The sequence below is a fragment of the Peromyscus eremicus genome, chromosome 2 (assembly GCF_949786415.1).
Source record: "Peromyscus eremicus chromosome 2, PerEre_H2_v1, whole genome shotgun sequence".
Taxonomy (NCBI): Eukaryota; Metazoa; Chordata; class Mammalia; order Rodentia; family Cricetidae; genus Peromyscus; species Peromyscus eremicus.
The window spans coordinates 84,017,118-84,043,014 of record NC_081417.1 but is presented as its reverse complement, the minus strand read 5'-3'; positions in this window follow the sequence as shown (position 1 = coordinate 84,043,014).

Here is a 25,897-nt window from a genome sequence, read left to right as displayed (position 1 = left end):
CATTGGTTGAGCTACATGGCCTGATGCTTTTGACTACTCTGAATTAACTTTTGGACACTTCCTCAGGGCCTCCTCTTATACACAGAAAACCAACCTTAATACAGCCCAGATATTGCCTAGTTATCTACTATATTCTACTATAGATATAGATATAGATATAGATATAGATATAGATATAGATATAGATATAGATATAGATATAGATATAGATATAGATAGATAGACAGATATATAATATATATCTACTATGTATTCAGCCCTATCCCCAGTTGTAGGTGATGGAAAAGTCAGCTTCCCACAGAAGACTTCACTGGTTACTACAGTTTGAAGTCAAGGAATCACAAAATGTCACACTTAGAATAAGATTATTAGCACAATCATAATGCTACCTACCAGAAGGGGCCATAGGAACATCTATGTATCTCATGCCAAACACTCAACTCAATGCTTTATATACATTTTTGCCTTCAGTTTTCACAACAACCTAATGAAATGGACACTAGTTATCCACAGTTTAGTTTTGATGAACTTTATTGTTAAATTAGCTATGTACATGTTGTATATTTACATTAATGATTGGTTATTTATTGCTACATAACAAAGCAAGCCCAAATTCACCAGCTGATTAAAAAAATATTACCTAATGCCAGTTTCTCAATGTTCTTTAGGAATCTGGTAGAAGTTTGGCAGCTAATCCTTTTGTGGTTTCACAAAGAAGGTTTTACTCAAGACTAATATGATCTGATGACTAGATCTGGAGTACAGGATTGACTGAACTTCAGGGGTCTTTGTTCACGAAGTTACTGCTGGCTTCTCCTAGAGTGAATATATAAGATTGGAAGAGAAAGAAGCTATAATGTCTTTTATTCCTTGCAATTGGGAGTGACACACCAATGTCTGTGTAGTACTCTATTTGTTCATGCCTACCAACTCTGATACAGTATGTAAGAAAATGTGACAAAGGCATATATACTAAAGGGTACCTGTCATACAAATACATCCTACGCAACTAGTAAGGCAGTTATAAAGTGGGTGTATAAAGCCAAGTGTTGCTTGACCTTATAATCCAGACTTTTCAACCTGCTTTTTGGAAGAATTTGTCATATATCCCACTTTCAAAGCCTGTCCCTACAAATCAAGGTTTGAGTAGAAAAGCAGTATCAGTAGTAGTAGTATATAATGAAGGATTTGCTTTTAATTCAGTTAGCCATATAAAGTTTGGATTCTACTTATACATTCACTTTAAACTATTGAATGTATAAGTAGAACGTTACTGTCTTAGTGTTTCCATTTCTGTGATAAAGCATCTTTACCAAAACAACTTGGTTAAGAAAAGGTTTATTCTAGCTTACAGTTCCACATCACAGTCTATTAATGAAGAAATTCAGGGCAGGAAATCAAACAGGACAGGAACCTGGAGGCAAGAACTGATGCAGAGGCTATAGAGGAATGTTGCTTACTGGCTTACCCTGTCCCCAAGGTTTGCTCGTCTTGCTTTTTTATAGCACCCGGGACTACCTGCTTAAGACAGCACCATCCAAAATTGAAAGGGCTTTCTTATATAAATAGATAATTAAGAGAATGTCTTGCTTACAGGAAAATCTTACAGAGGCATTTTCTCAACTGAGGATTATTCTTCCCAAATGACTCTAGCTTGTGTCAACTTACCATACCCAAGCCAGGACAGATGTAAAGTAGAGGAACAGAAAGACAAACAGGAACATGTTGAACCAGGTACTCAGGAGATGAAATGGTACTTGTGTTGGGATCTCAGTATCTTCAAGCATCCAGATTTTAAGGTATATACAAGGGTTTTGCAGTGTCCTTTGTTACAGGAAGTTTAGGAAGTTCACAGGTATCTGACCACAACTGAAGGAACTACAGGTCTCCCATGACCTGTGTCACAAAGTAGGACATAAGCAACAGTGTAGCTGACCTGTATTTATTTCAGTTTACCACACAAATTGTCCAAGTCTGGAAGGACCACATGCCTTTCCTTGAAGACTTACATAAAATGTTTCTTGTGGCCCACAGTAACCCTGGGTTGTACAGGGTAGAGTATCCTTGAGAAATCAGGACCAGATTAATTACATTTGGCACAAAGCAAACCTATTCTGTCATTTCTTCTGATATATTACCTGATACTCAGGATTGTACATATATTTCTTCTTCTGTTGGCAATTTCTTATTCCATATAAGATTTGCTTTGTGGACATGAGTGTATTTACAGACTTTATGCCCAGGAGATCCTAAGATTGTTTTAATATTCTGTTATTGCCACTTTGTCACTCTTAATAATTTTTATGTAAAAGACTGTTTGTTGTAATTTTGCATTGGTTCCTACAAATTAAATGGCTGATATTGCCGCAAACTAGTTTCCATCTTTAAGGCAGATTTTCTTTCAAAGTTAAACTAAAATACTGCTTGGTCAGAGAATACTTTTCAAAAGAACAATTCTACCTTCCCAAATACACCCCCCCACCACACACACACACACACCAGATAAAGCAATCTTTCTTCTGAACTATTTCTAAGTGGTTCCTAACAACTGTTTTGCATTTATCACAGGAAGCAGTCATTGTTTATTTTGGCAACTTACCTGTACATTCTTGAAAGAAGTCATTGGTTATGCTTGTGCTTTGTAGAATGTTTAGGCCATTCAATTCCCTCAGTGGCACCAGGTTAGTTGAATGCCTTACATAATCTCTTTAAAGTCCCTTTTCAGCCTCTGAATCAATATCTTCACTGGTCTCTTCCTCATCAGTTCAATGAAGAGCCAGATGTAGATATGAAAACCAGTATATGCAGTTGCTGTGGCTGCAAACGACTCTTTCTTACAGAGAAATACATTTTATTCTCCATTTGCTTTTCTATACATTTCACATGCTTATCTTAATTTCACTCACTAAACAGAGAAAAAAATTAATCTTTTCTTCAGTCTCATAGTAGTCCTTCAGATTTGTGAAGACAGAATCCATACACTACTTACTATTTTGTTTGTGTTTGCTTATGTAAATATTTCTGAGGCCTGGATGCATACCTCATATATGAATATGTGATTAACCAAGTTGGGGAGACTTTTAGCTGACCGAAGATCCAGTTGTCGTAGTCTACAGTAAATGGAATAACTGCTACAAATGCTGTTTATCTTCCTGCTGGCTGTACTTGGTGTACTTTCATGGCAATAGTAGGGACATACCACCCGAAAGTAATCAAAACCACCAATAAAGCACTTTCCTAGTCTCTATTGGATCATAGATGCTGACTTCCCAATGGCAGGTAAGATCACACTACTATTTTTAAGGGGTGCAAATGAAGAATTTCTGGGACAGATAGTTTCTCAGAACTTGAGATACATGTTGATAACATCAAGACAGCTGGTCACTTGAGGTATGATCTGAGGAACAAATAAGTATGATTACTGGTGTAATCAATCTGCTGCTTTGTACATCACTTCCAAATTATCCTTTAAAACAAATCAGTGAATCATGTATTCTCTCTCTGTCTTTTTTTTTCTTAAAGTAAAAAGATATCAAGCATAGCCATGAGAAATAGAAGACATTCTACAAAGAACACAGTGGGGTTTTGTTTATTTTTGAAATTCTCATACAGCTATGTTTCAAACTGATAGCAAAGGTCTTTTGGTCAGCTGTCCCTGGAGTATCCCCAAGAGAAGCCCATGTACTTTCCAATTAAGCTAAGGTGAACTCAGCCCTGACCTGCAACTGGAGTGTCAGCACAATGCCAGAACAACCAGATATAAAATGTAAACAGCAAAGAGAAAAGTTTGGGGTTTGTTTGTGTTTTGTCTCCAGTTTTTCTAGCAATTTTTGATCTTTTCTTTCTCTTAAATCAGGTCAAACCAACATGGGATAAGCAGAGCCGTCACCAACTGTTGCTACCTTCCTCCTTTGTGAGTTCCTTCTGACTTTCTCATTGGAACTTGCCTCTCAGCAGGATGTACTGCTGTAGCCAGCATACTCTGCCTGGCTGTTACAGGCTGCATACTATGTTAGGCTTAGAAAATGTGGGGTTGAGTAGGTCTAAATTAGTTATTTTAAGCAAATTACTGTCAGAAATCGACTTTTAAACTAATAACAACTGTTCATAGAAGAAAATACATCAAAGATGAATGTGAAGGACAGAGCTGTTTTCTGACATGTCAAGATGAGCTCAGAAATTAAAAAGTGCCCTCGATTTAGTACTTAAAGAAAGACTGAAAGTTTACTTATAACAAGCAGAGTAGTTATGAACTCACACATTGGAGTCAGATACTCTGCCTAGCTTGCTAGAAGGTGTGTTTGTGGTAGTTGAATGAAAATGTCCGCCACGGGGTCTTATGTTTGAAGACTTGGTCGCCAGTTGGAGGAACTGTCTAGGAAAGTTTAAGAGGTGTGGTCTTTTAGGAGGAAGTGTATCACTGGTGGCAGAATTTCAGGTTTCAGAAGACTTTTGCCACCCCCAGTGTGTCTTCTCTGCCCCCTGCTGGTGAATCAACCTGCGAGCTCTAAACTGATCCTGGAGCCATGATAATGACCTGCTGCCATGGACTCTAACCTCCTTAAACTGGAATCCCAATTATCCACTTTCTTTATAAGGTGCCTTGTCCATGATGCTTTATTTGGAGTGATTAAAAAAAGTTGTCAATACAGTGATGATCCTATTTTATAAATTTTATTTTTTATGAAAAAAATCTTTTAGAATGAAATATAATGAATTTATGTGTAGAAGTTTGTACCCACATATAGCACTGAGTGTTGTGATTCTCAGAAAGAAATCTCAGAAAGAAATTCTCTGAGTACAGCTGTGACCACCATTATATTCACTTACGAAAGAAAAGTGTCAAGAGTGGTTTCAGCAGAATAATCCAGGCAGAAAAAATAGTAAGTTTAGAAACATAAAAAACCATTACGCATTAATTGGTTTTAAGAGGCAAATGAGGGCATTGAATGTTAAGTTTCAAGCTGGTTAGAGGAACATCTAAAAGATTATTTCAAAGATGAATTTGAAGAGATAGAGAGATCCCCAAGGATAAAGCACTTTCAATTCCACTTCCAAGAGTCATTTACTCAGTCGTATTGGGGACTTATTGATACAAAATGGTCAACTTGATGTCATAAGAAGGCCCCCTGAACAGAAGATGGATAAGCCCAAGGATTGCATATGGCTTACCATTACTTGCAGGGACCTAACAACGCCTTCCTCACTGGAGGGGCTTTCCAGGCACTCAGTGTTTGCAGATGAGTACTAAGTAAAATAAGCCTAAATTAAAAAACTTGTTCAGCTATTTAGGTAAAAAACAATAACAAATTGGCCTATGTGAGTAGTAGGAGGCATATGTTTGGAAAATACAAGCAGGCATAACAGTCAGAGTTAGGTCACCAACTGGTTGTTAGTGGCATCAGTGGTAGTTCACGTTGCAGCACAGATCTCCATGAAAAATCTCAAAGAACCAAGATTTACATGAATCACATTTTCTTTGCTTTTCTAGTGGGAAGTTTTTGATGTATTTGTATATCATGTTGCTTAGGTAACCACAGAAGATCACAGGTTTGCAAGCACTGTGTAAATTTCAAAGCACTGCAATGGTGAAAGAAATTCATTCATGATGAGTTTACTGCCTTCTAACATGCTGCTAGGAAACAGCATTAAGAAATGTCTCATCACTCATAGAGTTTGCATTCCAGTATAATAAGAGACCCTCTGATTCTCAGTCAAGAATTGCATAGATTGCTGAGAGTGGTGGAACAAGCCTTTAATGCCAGCACTCAGGAGGCAGACACAGGCAGGTCTCTGAGTTTGAGGCCAGTCTGGTCTACAGAGTGATTTCCAGGATAGCCAAGACTACACAGGGAAGACATGTCTCAAAACACAAAAATTAAAAGACAAACAAAATTCATGAACAAAATTGAATTTATCTTGTGAGGTGTTGTAAAGCCAGAATAACTTTTTATTATAGAGGAAACTTTGAGAGATGAATATCTCTCCCAGTGTGAAAATGATAAATTTTAAATTTTAAATATTAAAGTTGCATTTTTGGGCTCAATGAGTGATATATTACATAAAATCTAAGATTTTAAATGGAGTGCGGGAAAGTCATGATGGATAATTTGGAGGCCCAGTAGAAAAATCCAGTGTGATTTGGTAAAATATTATAAATAATACAAATGTATTTTTCAATATTGACATTTACAGGGTTTTATTTTTCTAATATAAACTATTAATCCAGTGCTCAACCAGTCTCAGTTTCATGGAGTTGGGAGGATAGGATTGAAAGATTAAGACTGTAAGATAAGTGACTGATGAGGAGTTTTGTAAAGCTCTTCCCGACCGAAGAAGCTCAACCCTTTACACTTTCTTGCAGACACTATTAAAAACGTCTCAACAACCCCATGAAGTTAAACACTCTTGTTAAAGTGATCACATATTTCCAGTTAAATAATAGCCGTGGGAGAGGGCAATTAGCAGATGCGGTCAGGAGAGAAAAAGATATGTTTTCAGATGAGATTGGAAATGAGATGGAGAGTCAATGAGGCAGAAATATACAAGACTTTTTTTTCCCCTGAAGTTTCTTGAATTCTACTACTAATGATACCTCAAGTTTCTGAGGGCTCTAATTGAAAAAGGCACTGTGATCAAGGTGGTTCAAGGAGAATGAAAAATTGTTTAAGACTAATATTTGCTGAGTTCTTCCTAGATAGAGTTGTACTTGCTCTAATCTTGTAGCATCTTCCTACCTACCATCATCATATGGGGTGCCTAATACCAAAGGGAGGAGAGATGGACACATCTGATCTTCCAGGAAGTAGGTAATCCACCTGGGAACAGAAGATAAGACAATTTGATATGAATTCTGTTTGTGAATTCTACAAACATGTCCACAATGGAATTTCAGTTCTTTAGACATATTGCAGACATCTAAAAGCCTACTTGTGGCCTTTCAAGGACCTACTGTACCTATTTTTAAAAGACAAAATAAAATAAAGATCTCTTTAAGATGGTGAGGGAAAAAAAATAAAACTGTTCTGTATTCATATGAACTTGAGGTTAAACTCTGTCCTAAAATTTACTGTGTTGTAGTCTCACTATGGTTTGACTGGGCACCTCTAAGCTATTTTGTTATCAGCTTTGCACCAGTTTAGTGGTCTCCAGAGGCAGGGGCACTGTAAAAAGTAGAAAAGGGTGGAAGTTAGTGAGGTCATTGGAGCACTTCCTTTGGAGGAACTTGTAGTAGTTATTTTGGGATCTGGTACCAGGATAGAGAAAATTGGAAGACCAAGCATAATCACTGGATTGTTTCCTGGCTTCCTTTTCCTCATAAGATCACTCATTCTAGTACAGGCTTCTTTCACAGTGTATTTTCTATGATGTAATGATGCACCTAGGCTGTCTCACCAGAGCAGGGAATAAACTGTTTGGATTTACACTTCCACAAACTGTGAGCTAGATCAACCTTATTTCTTGAGGAAACACCCAACACTAGATATGTGTTACAGGAATAACAAACACCCTGAAATGTACTTGTACATCTTTCCCATAAACATTTTTAGTAAACTAGAAACAAATAATTGTTCAATACATGTTTACTTGATAATATATGTCTGACCTTGGACAGCAATCTCTCTCTCTCTTTCTCTCTCTCATTTTCTCTCTCCCTCTCTCATTCTCTCTTGAGTACTTTACTTAATAAATACCTATTAGTGTTAGAGCCTGAATCATATAATAAAGGAACATGTGCAGTTCTAATTTAGGTCATAATTCTCAAGAGATATCAAAAAACACATATCCTTCCTTTCAAACCATAAAGTTCAATATCTAAGTATACTATGTACCAGCTATGTCTTCAACCAGATTAATCACGTTGGTACTTAGTTTTATTACTGATATAGAATAAAGGATGAAGGGCTCTTCCATTTACCTCACACAGTTGTTCTGAAGAGTACAAGAACACGTGGGATTGGATGCATTTAGCAAATAGCAAATTGTTGTTTAAATGTTTATTATCATTATCCTTGGGATGATTTTATAGGTTGGGCCAAATTCTCATTGGAGATATATCCTTCTGTTTAGGGAACATGCACTGTGTCCATGGCAATCTTAGAGTCATTATGCTAACCCACTATGTTTTCATTAACTTAGTCTACCTCTAAGAGGCCAGATGCTTTCTAGTGAATCTAATTACATGAAGCAAAAGATCTGGAAGGAATTTATGTGGCCTCAAGGAGCATTATTGATGGGGGCCCCTTCTAAGGATGCAATTTTGGAAGTAATTTTCCATGAAATTGCTGAATGTGTGTATCCATATAAATTTAAGTTCATTTGGTACAGTTTTATTTAGCCCAGTGATCACATGGATGGCATATTTCAGTAGCTATGCTATTTAGGAGAGATGGAAACACTTGTTACAGGTGTCTAGAAAATGAGTTTCAAACTAGGTTGCTACATGTTTCCATGAGGACTGCCTTATCTTTCCTGTTCACTGATAGACTGTTCTTTTCACTGTTAGAAAACGATCTAGATTGCAACGACATGTTTAGTTAGAGCCGAAGCATGTTTTAATTCATTATGTTCTGTGACTTGCCAGACTAAAACAGTAAGTAGCTTAACAGCTGAATTTGGGGTGCAAGAGGACTTTGTTTTGAATTCCATATCTGCCCTACACAGGTTATTAGAGTAAGCTTTAATTTTTAATCCTTACAGGGAAGAGTAATATAAGTATTAATGGTTTTCCTTATTGTTAAAATTGATAAAGAGACAGATAGATAGATAGATAGATAGATAGATAGATAGATAGATAGATATGAATAGGTAGATAGCTTGAATATGATATACACATTATATGGTCAATATATGTCTTTCCTGGATATTGATGCCAAATAAAGCCAAAATAAAATGTGTGTATTTATACACATATTTTTTCATATGTGAACACTTTTGTACATATTAACCAAAGTCCATAATGCAATGAATTAAAATGAGTCTCCAAAGTTACACAAGTAAGCTGTAATATTGGGAGTAAAGTAAGATTCAAGTAACCTCAGAGAAGAATCAGTCTAGTCTCTTCTATTTCAAGAGGAGGAAACAAAGTCAAAGAGAATTTTGGATTTATATAACTAGCAGAAATCAACTCAATATCAATTAAACAATCTCATTAAAGTATGTAAAATGAATAAAAATTTCTTAATAAAAAGTAAATAAATAAATCCCCTATCCTCAAGTGTTACACAGTTCTTTTTTTCTAATTTTCATTACTTGTTTGCCTTCAGCTCATCCTTGATTCACAAATGTAGGTGATCACACTTGTGTTTTATGAAGCTCATATTCACAAAAACATTGCATTTTCTCTCAAAAGAGTTGCGACACTAAGGTTGTTGAAGTGTTTTCTGTGCCTTTCACTTATAGAAAGTGAAAACACCACTCTTTTTAAAGAGCATTTGCCTCTGTGTGTGTGTGTGTGTGTGTGTGTGTGTGTGTGTGTGTGTGTAATATTGTCTCTCTTGGTTAGACTGCTGACAGACATTAGAAACACTTTACAAAATTCCAGGCTCCAATATCCACCATGGTGTATCAGTGAAGATCATGATGATTGTAATGATCCAAAATACATGTGTATTCATTGAAAATTGTCTGTTTTGGTCATACCACTAATTTAATCCTCTAATCCTCAACTAGAGTCATCTTGGCCAAGCTATTGTTGCTTCCCACTGTGGTTCTCTCTTATTTCTCTTACTTTTTTACCAAAGCAGCAAAAGACTTATGGGTAATTCCCACCTTGACTTGCTTCCAAACTAGAACACTCTACCTATCATGCTTTCTTTCTCATTCTTCAAAAACAAGTACATCCTCTGTTTTTCTTGTATGTCCTTCCCACTTTCTTCCACTAACTTGGCACATTTGCCTCATATATCCTTCTTTCAGATCTGAATCTCCCAAGATAGCTATGAGTCTCCACTGGTGACTCCAAGTCAATTACATTTGGTCATGTTTAATTATTATTCCCAATAAAATATCTAGCACTGGTAATCAACCTGACACTCCAGACCTCAAAATTCAACAATTTTACATGGGGAAAAATCGTGAAAGAAAAAGAAAGGATGATAATGTGCTGATGAGGAAAAATGGTGGCAGTTGATGTATTGAAACTGAGAAAATATTTCTCATCTCCCTTCCCCAGGATGTAGTGTGCCTACAGTCTTCTTGAGTTCAATGTAAAATCAAAGGCTTTTGTGCTTGTGTAGAGACACAGTATTGATAACAGAGCATGGATATAACCTTCTTTACTTTTATTTGCTTATAGAATTATATTTTATAAACTCAGTTTTCAGTGGCTATGTCAGAGGAGCAGTAGATGACAATTGACCTCAGGGGATCAGCCCACCAGGAAACAAAACTCTGATGGATAAACCTAGGATAGGCAAGGTTCTGAGACCACAGACCCCAGCATGTCTTGTGCTTCTGTTGTGCCTTCACATGTTTGCTGCTGCCATCTTTCTCTAGTATCTGGCATGATGTGAATGAGTGTGGGGTGATATCCACTGCCTATAATGTAGTATGTTTATCGCATGGAAATATCCCATACTAATGGGCATTTTTATCTGTGGATTATTACGAAGATGATTTCTCCTTAAGCTATACTGTCTAATTGATAATTGATAATAAAATGCTAGTTTATATAGAGTTTTGATGACAAAAATTAAAACAAGGAAGTGTCACACAGCCAGAACACATGAGCTTCTACTGAGGATCTATATAGACTGTGGATTAGGTTAATAATTTAAAAATAATTGAATCCCAGTAGCTAAGCTAGTTTAAAATCTTTTAATCTTAATGTTGGGAGGTGTGTTCACAGGTTTTGGGGTGCATCATAGCTGAAACAAGGCTTTGAAAATAACTTAATGTTGGGCTAAGCTGTTTTTGTTAAATAGCTTTGAGGTGAAAAACCCAAGAAGACAATTTAAAGTTTTAGAATGGCATATAGTTGAACGATGAACCCTTTAAAATCAGGGACTATGAACAAAGCAGCCCAATAATCATTAGCTAATGTGCCTTTCTTGCTAGGATTGGTTGATGACCAAAGGTGATGAGTAATTCCTCATACCCATTTCTGCCCTCAATATCCTGATTAAAAAAAAAAAAATACTGATGAGTGGGTATGCACCTTAAAGATTTAAAGTAGTGCTGACTGATTGTTTTTTATGTATAAAAGTTTAGTTTAGGTTTGTGATTCTTTTAAGATTCCTTATAAGATTACCTTTCAAGATAAGTAATAAAGTGATTGATTCTTTCTTTGGAACCACAATACATAACTTACCAGCAAATGAAATGGCTAAGAAAAATTTCCTGCTTGCTCACACTCTGTTAATCTGTAACAAGTTACTTAGATGTAAATGTATATAGGTTCTTGGGATGACTTTGTTTTAATCATGTAAGGAAGATGAAAAACATGTTTCTACCTATATTCATTATAATCATTCACTTGAAAAATAGAATATAACCACAGTGTAATTCCTATATTGCCTGAAAGACTTTCTTGAGGTATAAAAGCTGTAGAGAAGAGAATAAAGAAGGAAGCCATCAAGAGAGTGAGCATCTTTCTCCTTTCCTTCTCAGATAAAAAAGCTGTAATACGCCGACTCCCTCTGTGGATTTTTTCGAGCCCTACACTGCAGGAGGATGGTTTCCTAGGCAGCAAAACACAACTTATATTTTATGTCTAACTTAAATGAATTTTTATCTTTGGTTGGATTTTGATGATAAACATTTCTAGCAGATAGAGTCCGCTAATAAGGATTCAAGAAACTGGACTTAGATGACTACATGTCACTGAGACCTAGACCTAGACTGGTTCACACAGCCTTGGTCAATAACATGCTGGGTCCATAACACACTCTTACCACAAAAACTAAAGTATTATTAAATCACTGATTTTCAACCAACAGAATTATTTTTCAAGTTTTTTTATGACTATTAAAGAATAATCAATTCCAATCTTTATTTACTTGTGGAGAAAACATAGTCACCACAAAGTATAATTATCTGGTAGTCAGTCTATAGATAAATAACATTAAAGTGAGACAAAACTGTAAATGTTTCTTCTTGGTATATTGTCAGATTTATTTCTCTGAAATATTCTTTTCTCTTTTATAAAACTTTTATCCTTAAATTTCAGTTTATCTGATATAAAAATGAGATTTGGTTTATGTTTTCTGGTATATATTTTTTCCATTTTATTTTGAGAGAAATATTTCTCAAAAATAGTATAATATAAGCTCTCTTCCCTGTTATTGTTGCTTACACATTTGGTTATTGCTTCCAGTGTTCTGTCCTCCATCTGATAAACTGGTAAGCATTTATTTCTATGACACTTATTTACGTTTGTAAATTACAGTCAATCTTACGTATATGTGGGTTCTACATCTATTAATTCAACAAATTATGGATTGAAAACATACAGATAATGCATTCTTACTTTAAATATTTTAAATTATTTTTAAAATGATTGCATGTGTACTTAACATGTTCAGACTTTCATCTTGGCTACTGTGCCCTAAAGAGTACAGAATAGCAACCATTTTCAGAACAATAGGCAGTGGTAACAATTACAAGTGATATATACTTTAAGATATATTGGAGAAGAGACATAGATTGTATGAGAATTCCAGGTGATTTTACATAGGACACTCCTGCATTCCTAAATGTAGTATCTGGGGAGATGGGAGTCAGTTGTAAGAATATTTTCCCCACAGTTTCCATTGATTTAGTATTTCCCTAAATTGTTGCTGTTTTAAATATTTTTCAGTCACAACTAAGGTTACTCACAGGGGGAAATACCAATAATCTCTACCTAGTGGAGGGCTAACACTTTGTCTCTGACTTCTGACAGCAGATGGCTAGAATTGGGATTTTAATTCTATATTCCTATAGAAAAATGTATATATGCACATATTTAATGTCTAATTTTGGTATCAATACTCTATTTTACTTATTAATAACTGTTTATTATCTATCATTAGTTATTTCTGTATTCATGATTCCTCAAATGTATTTTTTTAGCCACTTTTTAGAAATCATTTTGTTGATCCAGATGGGATAATATAGGTCTATAATATCAGGATTTGGAGAATAAGTCAGGAAGATTACCCATTTAAGTCCAGCTTGGGCAATATTTATAGCAAGTTTTTGAGGCTAGCCTGGACTAACCTGTGACACGATATTTTAAAAACAAGTAATAATAATCTTGCTGATCTTTTTTTTTTTTTTTTTTTTTTTTTTGGTTTTTCGAGACAAGGTTTCTCTGTGTAGCTTTGCGCCTTTCCTGGAACTCACTTGGTAGTCCAGGCTGGCCTGGCTCTGCCTCCCAAGTGCTGGGATTAAAGGCGTGCGCCACCACCGCCCGGCTTCATTTTCTAAGCCTTATTTATCTGTAAGCACTATTATCTCTTATGTTCAACTTGTAATTTAGCTGAATTTAGAGGTTTTTTATTTACCTTAGTTTTTGTGATATTATCTTAGGTCCTGAGACAGAGAGGTAATTGTTTTGCTTTCCACATGGGAATATCCTCCTTCCACATTTCTGAATCTTGCTTTTCCAGTTTCCACTTCATTGTGCCTTTTTTATTTTGATTCTGTGACAGTACTAAATATGAAGCAATCAAGTACTGTGGTAGAGTTATGATTCCATGCTTGAGTCTGGTCTAATATGTTGAGATCATAAGAGATCTTATGATTAGGTAGGTGAGTTGAAGAGCTGTCAAAATGCCAGTTTACCTAACATTCCTCTCTGGCTAGAAAATAAACTCTGGAATGAGGATTCCTCATGAGGCAAACCCCGCAGTACCATTACAATGCTCAGTCAGTAGTTAGGAGCTGAGCTACTATCTTCCTTGACCTTGACTGACATTTCTCAAGTAGATGCTTGTAAAGCAGGTAACTGAGCCCTCAGCCAAGCAAACTCATAGCACCTGAACTGTGAGTTCTTACATGTCATGTCATGGAGATGTATTCTGGGAAGTTTTTACAGCTCCATCTTCCAGATCACTATGTTTTTCTTTAACTTTCTATTCTACTATTCATCTAGCTTGTCTGTGGCTTCTATTATTCCCATTATTTAATCATGACAGTATTATTACCAGAGTTGCTAGTTCTTATTTTGTCCAAACTCTTAGTTTTGCTTATTGGGACACTTTCTTTTCTAATTGACTGAGTGCCAGAAATAACACTTAGCATAACTACTGTCATCATTTGCTGTCAGCTATTTGTTTTGTTCCTTTCATTGTGCCTTTTCTCACATATCTGGGAATTCCTGATATTCACTTGAGTTTAACTTTTAGATAATTAACTGAACATGTACATTCTCTCTCCTCCCCCCATGTATGTTCGTGTGAGTGTGTGTGTGTGTGTGTGTGTGTGTGTGTGTGTGTGTGTGTGTAAGCTTTTACTGACTCTCTCAAATTCCATCTGACTTAGCTGGGCTTTTTCTCATCCAGTTTTTACCATGCCTACAAATTAGAGCAACCCAGAATAGAAATGTTTCACAAGAGTTGACCATCCTTTTAGTTCTAGTAAAATCTTCCTGTCTCTTATGTGTTTGACAATAACAGTTACAATTGCAAAGAACCATAGTGTTGCTCCTGTACCAGCTCTGCTCTCTGTACTTACAAGTCTGGAAAAATCTCCTGTTTCCTGAGTCAAATATCACTTCCTCTCAGGCCCCATGTATTTAAAGGGGCCATGAATTTGAAAAAGAATAAGGGGTGTAATCTGGAAGGGTTTGGATTAAGGAAAGTGAAGGGAGAAATGATGGAAATATTATGAGTTCAAAAAATATATAAAACTATTTAAGAAAACTTATTTGGGAATCAGTAACAAACATTATAACAAGAACTTCCAATACAATGTTGACTCGAGTTCTAGTTTAGCAGAGTTATGCTTTTTCTTTTTCAAATAGGAACTCCCAGTTGTCTTTGATGAAATGAAGAAAAGGAATTTGGAACCCTGATTTCCAGTGGTCATTTTTCATCTCTCTTCAGGCCCTATGGAACAAGTACAGTGTTTAAAATCTGTAGACTGGATTCTCTCCCAGGTAATTTTTCCTCCTGCATTTTATGAGCCCAGGTTCTGAGAGGCCGAGTGTTAACTGCCTGAACTCTGGAGTCCCAAAGGGAAAGGGGAAGAGGACTGGTCACTCCTTTTCTACCCACAGACTGAGAGAAATCGGGAATACTTTACAGACTATTTCCCAGGACCAATTATTATTCTAAATTAGGACTTCCTACCATTATTTCCCTTACAATTCAGGAATTTTCCTCCTCTCCTATCTGGGACATTTTTTTTTCACATTCAATCTTCTTCCTGTTTCACTGCATTATTGATCATCCCTGCTGTGGCAGGTAGGAGCCAATAGATTGAGGGAAATGCAGAGAGAAGCAAATCGCAACCATCAATTGCATGCATAGTCCAAATCTGTGAAGCTAAACTACTTTAAGCAGGAACTGATCATTGTACAAAGCTTGGATTTATTTTAACATTTCCAATTTGACATAAAAACAGTGGTTCAAATTTTATAATCACCTTTTTTGGTGACTTTTTCCACACATTTTTGTTTTGAAAAGTTTGAGTTTAAGAAAAGTACTTATAATTCCAGTTCACTAGCTCTGTTAAAGGTCTCTGGCTGGAAATAATAAAAGCCTTTAACAAATAAAAATGAGAAAAAGAGACAAAAACTTCATAGGAGACAGAACTGGTAATATCGTCAATGTGCTGATTCAACCTAGACTTATATTATATATAGAATACAGATTTCCTCCAGATGTTCAGTGAAACACAGAGCATATACAGGTACAACTAAGGAATGTCAACTAAAATAATGCTCTGTAACAGGGCTGATCAGGTGGTTGATCCATCTCAAGCACCTCCATTTTGGCTGCAGTGATTATGTAGATTTTGCTCTGGGGAGCTATCAGCCTATAAAAGCATTGTCCAATGCACAATCTGCAGAACTGTTGTCTTACAGGTATGCTTTGAAAAAGCACAATATATCTCCACAGATTTGGAGAAAACAAGCCAGTTAGGGGAAGACATTTTAAGGAATATATTACACTTTGTCTTCCTTGAAAGACTGTGTACGTATGTCACCAAATAAAGCACTTTCATCATATTAGCCTCTTATTTCTCAAAGCTGATATCATCTTTTGTTGTTGTTGTTGTTGTGCTAACTTCATACCTTCTCTTTGTTTGGTTGGTTTTTTTTTTTTAGTTTTTTCGAGACAGGTTTTCTGCGTGTAGCTTTGGTTCCTGTCCTGGATCTCGTTCAGTAGACCAGGCTGGCCTCGAACTCACAGAGATCCTCCTGGCTCTGCCTCCCAAGTGCTGATATTGAAGACATGCACCACTGCATCCTGGCCACACCTATTGGTCTATACAAGTGACACAATATGATACATCAGAGCAGTGGTTCACAACCTATAGATCAAAATCCCTTTAGAGCTAGCAACCATTTCACAGGAGTCACCTAAAACCATCAGAAAACACTCATATTTACATTACAGTTCTTAACAGTAGCAAAATTGCAATAATGCAGTAGCAATGAAAATAATTTTATGGTTAGAGGACCACCACAACATGAGGAAATGTATTAAAGGATTGAAGCATTAGGAAGATTGAGAAGAAATGCTTTAATGCATGGGTCAGAGAGAAAGAAGAGATTTGAATTCTGATTCTTCTACCTTGCAGGCTAGCAAATACTGATTTTGTGGAATAACCTTGTGGAGTTACTGCGTTCACATATAATATATCAAAATAAGAACTTAGCCTCTTACTGGCCGTGTGTGAAGGGCTTAGAAAATAGTAACACGCACAAAAAAAAAATAACAAAACAACAACAACAACAAAAAAAAAAGAAAATAGTAACAAAATAATGATGTAGCGATTATAATTAATAATAGTGATATATGGGGCTGGTGAGATGGCTCAGCACTTAAGATCACTGGCTGCTCTCCTAGAGGTACTGAGTTCAATTCCCAAAAACTACATGGTAGCTCACAATCATTTGTAATTGGATTTGATGCTGTCTTCTGGTATGCAGATGCACATGCAGACAGAGTACTCATACATTTAAATAAATAAATAAGACTTCAAAGTAAAGTAGAAATCTTCCTTTTTTTAAAAAAAAGAAGATAGGTAATAGAAACACAACAAAAATAAAGACCCTGAAGTCTGGAAGGGTTTCAAAGAAAATGGTTCTCTGACAGAACATGAGTGGTTAGCAAGTGGAAAGCTCTGGGGTCCACAAGAAAGAGACCCCTCCACTTTATATCAGTTAGTTTGCTGTATAAGTGTTTCCATTGGATTTCTCTTTATCCACTGTTAGAAGAAGTTCTGTTCTTCCACTTAGATAATGTGTTCCAAAGGAGGAAATACTAGAGAAAACAAAGAACTTAATCTTATCTGTCCTTAATAAATTTAAATAGCATTCTAGCTGAGATTAGCTGGAGACCATTTTCTTCTACAGAAGGATTTTGACACTAAAGACTGTCATGATAAATGAATGACCAAAGGAAGCTTTGTAGGAAGATATGTAGGCATGCTACAATTAGGCCTCCTAATCCCACTGGATGGGAGAAACTGAGGCTGAACACCTGGGTTTGACTTAGAGATTCCAGTAATGGAATCAATGTTGTATAACAATTTCCTCCATTTGTATTTCCTTCTTGGAAGCAGGAACAAGGTTCATGAGATTCAGGAAGTGCATGAGTTTGAACATATTATTAATGAACTCAGTGTCACAGATATGTGTCCAAGGTCAAAAATTAAAGTACTTACCCCTGGCGTCATTTAACCAAGAATCTTCTCAGATTTGAATTTTCTCCTTTACAGACTCCCCCACCCCCACCCCTGCTCCATGTCTTCCATCATCCCTAACAAAGGGCTTCTGCTTTGTATTTATTGAGAAGCACTGAAAGCATCACTTGGGGAGGGAATTAGGGATACTCTATAAAAGTTTTTAACAGAGACTAACAAAGGATGAAGTCACTGATTCCACCTGACTCCTAATGACCCAGATAACAAGCAAATACTATCAAGATTTACAATTATTGCTTTCAGCATTTTTTATGACTATTCATTTTATAAGGCTACTATGAGTCTATTTCTGTTTTCAGCAAATGATTATCATAACATACATGCAAATACATATATGTTACTCTTTGGTCAGGGACATAGAAGAGTACATAAGATTATAGCAATGTGCTAGCTTATAGTGTAAAAGCTGATTATACAGTTAATCCAAGGCAAGCCATGTGGGTTGTTACATTGTTCTCTTAAAAGTAGGGTGAATATCAATGACTCATTGTAGTGAACATTTTGCAGGTGGGGCTGATTGGACAAAAGGGTATGTTGTCTGACACACAGCAGCTACCAATGCCACTAGGATAAATGAAGAGGTGTCGAAAAGATGGAGGAGCAAGGTGTTTTTTGTTTGTTTTGTTTTTAATTAATTTGGGCACAGCAAGCCACAGGGGTGAGGGCTGAATATGCAGGGACTGGAAAGTGAGTGGGTTTGGGATGCATGATGTGAAATTCCCAAAGAATCCATAAAGAATTTCGTTTTCTCTTTACTTTTTTATTTAAGAAATTTTTTATTAATTTTTACATACCTACCACAGATCCTCCTCTCACCCCTTCTCCTGCTCCCCCCTGCCTTCCCCCACTCCCTACACACCCCACCAGTTATCCCCTCCTCCAAAAGTGTAAAGGCTCCCATGGGGAGTCAGCAAAGCCTGGTACATTCAGTTGGGGAAGGACCAAGCCCCTCCCCTCTGTGTCAAGGCTGAGCAAGGCAATCCACCATAGGTAAGGGGCTCCAGAAAGCCAGCTCATGCACCAGGGATAGATTCTGATCCCACTGCCAGGGCCACCCAAACAGACCAAGCTACACAACTATCTCCCATGTGCAGCGGGCCTAGTCCAGACCATGCAGGTTCCCACAGATGTGGGAGAGCAATGAAAGAGATATCTTGATAGAAGGAGAGACATTATAGGATTAGCGAGAAACCTGGTATTAGGGAAATTCTCAGGAATCCACAAGTTTGATCCCACCTTAGACTACTAGCAATAGTGGAGAGGTTACCTGAACTGACCTACCCCGGTAACCGATTGGTGAATATCCTAACTGTTGTCATAGAGCCTTCATCTAGTAACTGATGGAAGCAGATGCAGAGATCCACAGCCAAGGACCAGGCTAAACTCTGGGAGTCCAGTTGAAGAGAGGGAAGAGGGAGTCTATGAGCAAGGGGGAGGGGTCAAGATCATGATGGGGAAATCCACAGAGATAACTAAACCAAGCTCATAGGAACTCATAAACTTTAGAATTATGTTTTGTTTCTGTTTTTGTTTTTGTTTTTTTTTTTAAGCAGGCTAAATAAACAGGCTAGGTACACAGTCTTAAGTCTTAGATGACCTCAAGGTTAATTGTTAACTCTGGCTATGAGGTACAACAAAATTCCAGTCTCTCATAATGCAAGAGATATTCTTATCATAACGTGTTGCTCCAAGGAAGTAAATAATTTGAAAGTTCCAGAAAATTCTCTAAACTAACAAGATTCATAAGGCTGCTCAGACAAGTTATAGAAGCTGTAAATGACAGATGGAGGAAGATCCACTCTGATCTGTAGAGAAGCTTGCAAGCTACACAGAGATCTCCAGAGTCACAGCATTCTGGAATCATCACCATCCTCTGGTGGGCTTTTCAGAGATGCTGTTGAGTTGTCCTTTGAGTTGTCCTTATTTTTGTGAGTAACACCTAACCCCTAACCCTATAATTAACATAAATCAACTCTTTGATTTACCAAGTTGGACTTTTGTGTTATCATTACTCTGGTATGTCCTTAGCTTATTATATGGGACCAATAGATGTTTGTGTTGCATTATCCCAGAAGATGTCTCAAACAACAATGCTGTACTCACCATAGTCTATCTTTGGTTATATCTAAAGTAATATTTCCTCCATCAGTACTTCTAGGCATCTTTGAATTAAAATGATTACTTTACTTGTAATTTTCATCATTGGCTATGTTTCCATGTATTTAATTTTTATGGTGGTCTGAATGCGTATTTGTGTTTGAGTTTTAAGCCTGGTTTTATAGTATTTCTCCCGTGGTTCTACTGATGGAAACATCAGCAGATGTGTATCAGCTGTTTGTTACATTTGTTAGTTCTCATTCATGGTAGAAAACATCCTTGGATGTTTTTAGTTTGAAATAGTAAGCTTATCCTCTTCTACACCCATAGAGAATAGCTGGGTTGGAATTTTTCAGGTACTCAAAAGGGCCAGAAACACAGACCCCATTTGTATGCTAATAGCAAAGAGTGTGGCTTTACAAACCACGAAGATAATTTAAATTGAAACTACATCCCAAAGTAAAACAAGATTATATTTTTAATTTAGCAGATTCTTGGAAGATTATTTCCCTCTTGTAGTCTAGAGAGAAACATACTTCCTTGAATCTGTCCTGTGATGCAGGGTACATTTATATACCTCTCCTTTCTCAGAAGATGTCCTATTTCTTCAAATATAAGACCAATTCTCATTTTTCCCTATAGTGAATCCAAAGATGTCTGCTACCTTTGCCTATAACTTGCCCTCTGTGGTTCCAGTCTTAAGACTCACTCTCTCCCCACTATAGTATGGATTTCTCTCCCCACTCAATCATGAATTTCTACTTTCATTTGTACTCCCTTCTTCCCCATGGTGCTGGGAGATTTCCTTTTGCTTCTCACAACATGAGCTGTTCATTTTCAAGAATATTTGCATATGTAATCCTATTAAAACTAAGTGTTTACTAGGGGTGAGTATTATTTTGTTTCTTGAAATCTTAACTACTAACACAATGATAACTACTGTGAAGCTTAGGGGAGGTGATGAATTGGATCATGAAGGTAGATCTCTCATGAATATATCAGTGCCTTCATTAAAGAAACCCCAAAGACTACCCACGTCTTTCTTACCATTGGAGGAACACACCAAACCAACATCCTTTATGCACCTGGGAGTAGAACTTTACCACACTGTAAATCTGCTGGCAACTTCATCTTGGTCATGCTAGCTTCTAAAATACAAGAAATGCATTTCTGTTGGTTGTTTTTTACCTCCATCTCCAATGTGCTGCAATTCCAGAGTTAAAAGACTTAAAGTGCACTGTTATTACAGTCCAAATGGCCTAAGACAGATGATTGTAACTTCTGTTGTTGACCCTAGTGATTCAACCCATAGTCAGGCAAAGCTGTTTCCACTTAGGGGTCCTTTAAGAAATTTGAGGGTATTGGCAGAACTCAGCTGTTATCCAATACATCAGCACTCAGTACTTCTTTTGTTTGTTTTCAATATAACTTTTTTTGATTTTGTCTGTGATATACTCTGTACTTCTTGAGTCTTTTAAAATAAAGTTTTATAATTCATCATTAAATTTTGTAATATAAATCATCAGACTGTGATGTGAAAAATAAAAACTTCAAATGACACTAGCAACTACCAAATTCCAGGCTGTCAAGTTATGCCACAAGTAAGTTACAGAACAGTTAAAGCAGGAATTACCCCCAAACTTGAAATGCAGCTGAGACAATCCACCCTACTTCCACAGTGAGTAATCTCTCTAAAAACAAGCTAAACAAGGTCAGAAGCCCATTAGCACTGTGGACCAGGAAAAGTTCCTTCATTAGTGCTGGCAACAGTGAGAACCTTAAGTCTAGAAAGTCAATAATACATTATGTTACTTAAGCTGTAGAAAGAGTCCATTGACTCTGTCATTTTAAAGGTTCACTTCAAGAAGCTTACACCAGGGAGGCAAGAAACCCTTCATTCCCCAAGAGTCTCCAAGTGAGGCACAATATTGGCTATGGGGGTCCTGTCCTGAATAAAATACATCAGGAGTAGAAAGGAATGGAAAACACACAGTAAAGTGAAGCAGTTTGGCGAGGAAGAATGTAAAAGTACAGAGTGAAACAGATGAAGATATAAAAGAGATCAACAGTGGACACTACTGTGTACATAATTTTCAAATGTCAGGTAAAGACATACAGCACATCTTAATGTTAGCAGTGTGTTAGAAACAGGGAAACAAGTTGCATCAACTAACAAAGTTCATTACTTAACCATGCCTAATCAGTCCTGCTGATCCTAGTCCAACTCCCTCACACTGCTTGATTCTGATTGAAGGCTTTTTCTCTGTCTGACCCAGAGCCACTGGGCAATCACTCTGGCAGAGACTCTTTTCCATTTGAACTTCTTCTCTTACCTGAAGTACTTGCTCTGATGTTCCGTTCCTACTCTGGACCATTTAGCTCCTTTCAAATACAAATTCAATTTTCCTTTGAATGTGGTTTCCTGGCACTTTGGAATTTTTCCTTTAGCAACGTATCACAAAATCATGAAGTAATTATTTTTGTCATCATTATTTTTTCTACTTAAGTAGTTGATTTATGAAGGCAAAAGCAGTCTGTCTTCAGTTCTATGAGAGCCACTGGTATTTGATAAACAGTGAGGAATAAATGAAAAGAATGAGAAACAGGAAAATGTTTTTTCTAAAAAAAATTTTTAAATAGAATTCATTTTGTAGTGAAAAACTTACAATGCCAATCAATTCTTGATAACTTAAATAATATAGGAAAGTCATAGATTTATTTTTCTTAAGGCTAAGTTTTAAGTTGGGTATGGTTACATACCCCTAGAAGCCTGTAATCACAGCACTTGGGAGGTGGAGGCCAGAGGATCGGGTGTTCAGTGGCTCACAGTGGATTCAGAAGAAAGAAAAACACACAAGCCAAAGCATATTATGTTATTTACTGCAGAGGAGAAAAGATAAATAGGATTAACAATGTTTTAACATAAGAATACATAAGAAAATATACAGTATTTAGGATGAGTAAATTTCAGGAGGGTTTTGAAATATTAAAACTGATTAGAATTGTTGTGCAGAGAAAAACAAAACAACTTTGTTTTGATGGTCATAGTGAGGAGAGAGCTCAAGTAATTCTCCAGGGGCCAGGTGCCATGCCTAATGAGTGGATATTATAACTTAGTTGCTGTATTAGTCAGGGTTCACTAGAGTAACTAGGTAGAAAGATAGATAGATAGATAGATAGATAGATAGATAGATAGATAGAGATAAATATACATATATACACACATATGCATGTAGAAAAAATATATGTATAAATATACAAACACATACATGTATACATGTATGTATGTATATATATATATATATATATATATATATATATATATATATATATATATACACACATACACACACACACACACACACATATATATGTAGAGAGAGAGGTGGTGGAATTTATTAGAATGACTTGCAGACTTTGGTCCAGATAATCCAATAATGGCTGCCTACAACCATTATTGGATTATCTACAACAGAAGATCCAAGAACACAGTAGTTGTTCAATCCAGGAAGCCAGTTGTCTCAGCTGGTCTTCAGTATATTCCAGAATTCTAAAGAAGTAGGATCTAATGCTGGTGAAGGAGTGGACTTACCAGCAAGAGCAAGCAGGCAAAGAGAGAGCTTCTTTCTCCCATGCCTTTTGTACAGTCTGTGGATCTTCCTACTTCAAAAGGTTTGAATTAGAGACTTATCTTCCCACCTCAAATATCTGAATTAGAAGAGGGTCTCCCTACTTCAAATGATTTCATAAGAAAAAAAAGAAAGCTACAGATGTGTCCAGTCAATCGAGTGTTAGTTAATTCCAGATGTGGATTGTCAAGTTAGCAAACAAGGATAGCCTTCACAGTTGGTCTAACCTCTCGTCTTTCGGGAGCAGATATTTCCTAATGCAAGCAGCTCGTTTATGTTTGTCTGATTCAGCATTGCTTGGTAGAGAAGAAGATATAAGTCATTTAGGTGATTGTTTATCACAGAAAGAAAGAATTGTACTTCTTCATAGAGCAGACAAGCCCCAAAACAGGAATTTTCTGAACTTGAGTTCTTCAAGGTTTGTTTTCAATGTGTTAGCCTTAACTTCAGAAAAGACTCCGCACTCTGGTTAACTGACAGATCCAGTTCTCTTCTGCCGTTTTCTGTTTCAAGGTGGAGAATTATTAATGGTCATCATTTTGGCATCACAAATTTCTATGATGACTTGTAGGGTGTATTGGTTTTATCTGCTTTTAGATTATTCTTTATTTTATGGAAGGTATTTGTCAGTTCATAGTATGAGGAAATGTCTTCATTTGAACTATGCATGGTATCTGCTAAAGAAATATTGTGAAGTGTTTGATTTTAAACCAGAAGCCATGAAGCCCAAATCAAACTTAAGAGAATAGACAAGAAAAAGATACAGAACTATACTGGGGAATTAGGTAAATAATTCACTATTTTGTTTCCTGAAATCCCACCTCCAAAAATAAAGCTTAAAAAATGTTGTTATTATTATTTTTATTGTTAGCTAACCAGTCATGTTTAAATTAAACTCTTTAAGCCTTGAAGATTGCTTCCAAAAGTATAAGCCTTCTGCTGAAAGTTAGAAGTAAAAGACATTTTGTGTTCTGAGAACTTTGTGTTGTTGGCATAGTAGCCCTGCCTGGTAAAAGTGTCACATAAAAAATATTGAATCCTAAGTGTGAATATGAGTCTTGCCAAATCTCCCCTACAAACTCTCTATGAGTAATAACAACAGCCACTATCAGTTAACTCCATGGCCTTCTTTCTTTTAATACAGTTACATTCCTGTCACTTTAGCTTGATGTTTAAATTTCTTATACTTGGTGAAAGATAATGTAGTCCAGAATATTCTTCTATAGAAAGGAGCAAGAGGGGCTGATAAATGAACATCAATAGTAGGAATTTTGTTTTTATTGTAGCCATCTGTGAGGTCACTATAAACAATACTGGACCCAAAGATGTTCTCCAGTCTAACCATAAAGGGTTAAAAACAAACATCATCTTTTCAGAGATATGGATGTGTGTGAAGATCACTGTTTGATACCAGGGATGTTGTTTTCCTACGTTAAGAAGGATGCATAATTTAGACCAAGATAATCACCAGTGAAGCATACAGCAGATATTAATTTGAAAATTTAATATCTAAAGATTGGAGGACTTGCTTATGAAGCCACAGCTTCTAAATTATATTGAGGCATCGGTAACAAGTGCTCGGGAGCTCCAGTATGCAGAATATTAAAAGATACTCCGTGTCCTCTAATTAAAATCTCAGCAAAATGGAGTCATGATTGCAGATCCGATATTATCTGTGGGTAGGAGGAAAACCAGCAAACTGAGCCAGGGAGACAACAGAGACTGGGAACTGTGGCATCCATGGGGAGATGGCTTTCTCCAAAGGGTAGAAAACTCCCTGGAAATTAGAGGAAAAACTGATGGTAGTTGCTGGCATTAGAGGCATTGTGTTGTCTCACACAATTTGGACACAGCTTTGTTCTATTTGTTCAGAGTGAAGTGGCAAGTGGGAGCAATTGAAAGCTCAGCACGAGTTTGTAAGTGAGCCCTGGATGCTTTTAAAATATTTGGTATTGTATTTTTAAAGAAATTATTCCTTTATTTGATGGTTTGGGGAAAAACGTGAAGATTTTAGGAGGTAAATTCGATATAACAGTAGTCTCCATTCACTCTGAAAATGACTGAATTGGAATGAGGCTGGAGATTGGCAGACTTCATATGTATAAATCTATCTATGAAGTTGAGGTAAATACATGCATCATTGCTAACATGTCCAGCATCTTAGAGTTTCCAAAGCACTCAGGTATATTCAAGGAAAAGACAGAGTTTTTTGTTTGCTGTTGATAGCTTTCCTGCAAATTGGTGAAGGTTGGCTGGAATTTCCCTGAACACTAATGGCTAATGAGATAATATGAAAGCAAATGAGAATAATC